This window comes from Salvelinus sp. IW2-2015, unplaced genomic scaffold, assembly GCF_002910315.2.
Source record: "Salvelinus sp. IW2-2015 unplaced genomic scaffold, ASM291031v2 Un_scaffold2146, whole genome shotgun sequence".
In the NCBI taxonomy this organism is placed as follows: Eukaryota; Metazoa; Chordata; class Actinopteri; order Salmoniformes; family Salmonidae; genus Salvelinus; species Salvelinus sp. IW2-2015.
Genome location: NW_019943478.1, coordinates 47,518 through 50,928, shown reverse-complemented (window position 1 = coordinate 50,928; position 3,411 = coordinate 47,518).

Below are 3,411 nucleotides of genomic sequence, written 5' to 3'. Positions count from 1 at the left end.
AGCTAAATAAACCCACTCCACATATATTCACTCCACACAAACACATCTGGACTGGCGACTGACTGACTGGGGACTAAATCAAAGTTAAAATTCCATACAGAATGTAAAGATAGTAAAAACACATAGAGACAGAGGCCTGGAAGTCTGGAAGTGATGAGTCACAGCCAGACATGTTCTCTATAACAACAAACCAGTAGCTTAGCCTGGGTCTCTCTCTCTGTCTCTCTCTCTCTCTCTCTCTCTGAGTCTCTCTCTCTCTCTCTGAGTCTGTCTCTCTCTCTCTCTTTGAGTCTCTCTCTCTCTGAGTCTCTCTCTCTCTCTCTGTCCCATACCAAGCCATTATTAAAAGGTGGACCTAGCTGGTTTCAGTGAACATGACCAATAAAGAGCTTTGTCCCGGAGCGGTCCAGCCGAATGGTCAGACAGCTTTCACGTAGTCTGCTGAGTCTGGTCAAACTGTCTATGACCGCTGTGTCCTGGTCCAAGTCCACTACAGTCTGTCACCCACAACGGAGAGTCTGGGCCTGGAATGTTGACCAGAACATGGTGAGCTACTGGTCGGGTAAGGCCGTCAGGGAGGAAGGCTGGCTGAGTTCAAATGTATTAGTCTGTTCCTTCCTATACTTCTGGCAGAAGTATAGGAAGGCTACGGTGTCTATTGGCTTAAGTTCCCCTCACACACACACACAAACATGACAGAGCTTTCCAGGAAGAGGGAAGAGGCCAGCTACACCCAAGAATTGACCGCAACTACAACATCTAACAGTTTATGGTGCAGTTTTATTAAAACGCTGACATGTTTTGACCATAGTCTTTGTAAAAGCTTGTCAGAGTAACAGAGCTAACTTCTGTGTCAGGTACTGTGTCATGGAGTCTAACTAAACTATTTCAAATGTGGTCGAGAAGACAATGAACATGGCTTATATACAGTAGGTTGTTTGGTTTCAAAGTAACAAACACCTCACAGTAATACACTGCTGATAACTTGGTGGGATTGGCCATCACCTCAGGTAGGCTACGGCAGACACTTGTTTGTAACGAATACAAAACAAGCGTTTGTGTCAACCTTTAAATGTTACAGACACCCACCTCCCTGATATGGCTTTATATTAGCCAGGGGAAGCCCCATTCCATACCAACGCTGATCATTCATCTCCAAAGGTCAGGGGTCAGGTCTTTTGCCATCCACATCAAACAAACAATCGTGGGGCGTGGTGAGTCACCGTTCTGCCGGTCCCATGGGTGCAAGGGGGTGGCGTGGGGGGTCTGGTTGCAGCCTCCTGGGCTTTGACGGGTAATTGTCTCTCTGTCACCCGTAACCTTCAGAAGGCAGACGAGAGCTGCGCGATAGCGATGGGACACAGAGAGGCAGCTGTGGTTCCACGTATCACAGTAATATTGTACACATTCATTCTCCCAAGCAGAATCTGATGAACAGTACGCCTACAGTTCAACAGATAAAGAAAACTTCAGTTTGTCCTAAAGGGGATGAGAATCACTTATGAACATTCCTCTTGAATGTAAGGCCAGGATTTCAATGCTATGTGTCCAAATGCCTCAGATCAATGTGCAAAGAATGTGATGTCGCACAAGATTTAGTGACACACCAGCAACATGCATTTTACTGTAGCGCAGTACATACTTACTACTGATACAATCACAACACAGAAACATGAGACACAGTATGGTAGATACATAAACAAAGACGGAACACGACCAGACATGCAGTTTGTATCATGAAGATAATTTCCTATCTGTTTGGTTATTATTAGATGTCAACCAGCCCAGTGTCTGACACCTCTAGCTGTATAGGCTCTGTTTTCTCTCTTTCTTTCTCTTTCTCTCTATTTCTCTCTCCCTCTCTCTCTCTCTCTCTCTCTCTCTCTCTCTCTCTCTCTCCCTCTCCTCTCTCACCTTTCCAATTGAATTCAAAGGGCTATATTCTCTCTTCTCTCTTTCTTTCTCTCGCTCTTCAATTCAAAAGCGGCTATATTCGTCTTTCTTTCTTTCTCTCGCGTCTCTCTCTCTCTCTCCTCTCCTCTCTCTCTCTCGTCTTCTTCGTTTCTTCTCGCCTTATGTCTCTCCTCTCTTCCTCTCTCTCTCTCTCCTCGTCTCTCTCTCTCTCTCTCTTCTCTCTCTCTCTCATTCTCGTCTCTCTCTACCTCTCTGCTCTCCTCTCTCTGTTCTTAGAAGCTTCTTGTCGGACAAGGATTCAGATCCTTCTCAGACGTCAACAATGTCGTCTTTTCTCTCATGTTTGTCTCTCCCTCTTTGTGATTGCAGAAAAATGACATTTATCAACCTGGTATTGGCCTGGTGTTGACCTGGTATTGGCCTGGTGTTGGTCTGCTGTTGGCCTGGTGTTGGTCTGCTTTTGGCCTGGTGTTGGCTGGTGATTAATTCTGGCAGAAGCCTGTATATGCTCCACAGTGTGGGGATGTGAGGATCTCTCTTTTTCTGCCTTCTCTTCCTCTTCCTCTCTCTCCGCTCTCCCTTATTTTTGTTCTGTCTTGCTATTCCCTCTCTCCTTTTCTCTATCACCTTTCCCGTCTTTCTCTCCGTCCTTCTCGTCCTTCTCATTTCCATCGCTCTCTCTCTCTCTTTTCTCTCGCTCCCCTCTCTCCTCCGCTGTCTCTGGCAGATTGGGACTTAATTCAATATTAACCAGTGATCTGCGCAGCACAGTGAGGGCATGAGGGAAGGCCTGAGCTGAGGCTGGGTCTGAGGGATGGTGGTGCGGTGGCTGCGTAGTTGAGGGCAGAGCCTCCCTCCCTGCCGGAGAGCTGGGTGCTCATCAGACGAGGACTCTTCTGGCTGGGCTGCGTGGGCAATGACGGGGAACAGGCAGGCTAGAATTAACCGGCTAACCCACACACATAAAAAAAACACACAAGCACGTACGTACTGTATGTAGCACGTAGAAACATACACATACACACATACATACATACATACGTAAACAGACACACATACACATACACACATACACATATATACATACACATACATAAACAGACACACATACACATACATCGACACATACATATACATATACAGACACACATACACACATATACACATACACATACACATACATAAACAGACACACATACACACATATACACATACACAGACATATACATATACATACAGTGGGGAGAACAAGTATTTGATACACTGCCGATTTTGCAGGTTTTCCTACTTACAACGCATGTAGAGGTCTGTAATTTTTTATCATAGGTACACTTCAACTGTGAGAGACGGAATCTAAAACAAAAATCCAGAAAATCACATTGTATAATTTTTAAGTAATTAATTTGCATTTTATTGCATGACATAAGTATTTGATACATCAGAAAAGCAGATCTTAATATTTGGTACAGAAACCTCTGTTTGCAAATACACAGATCA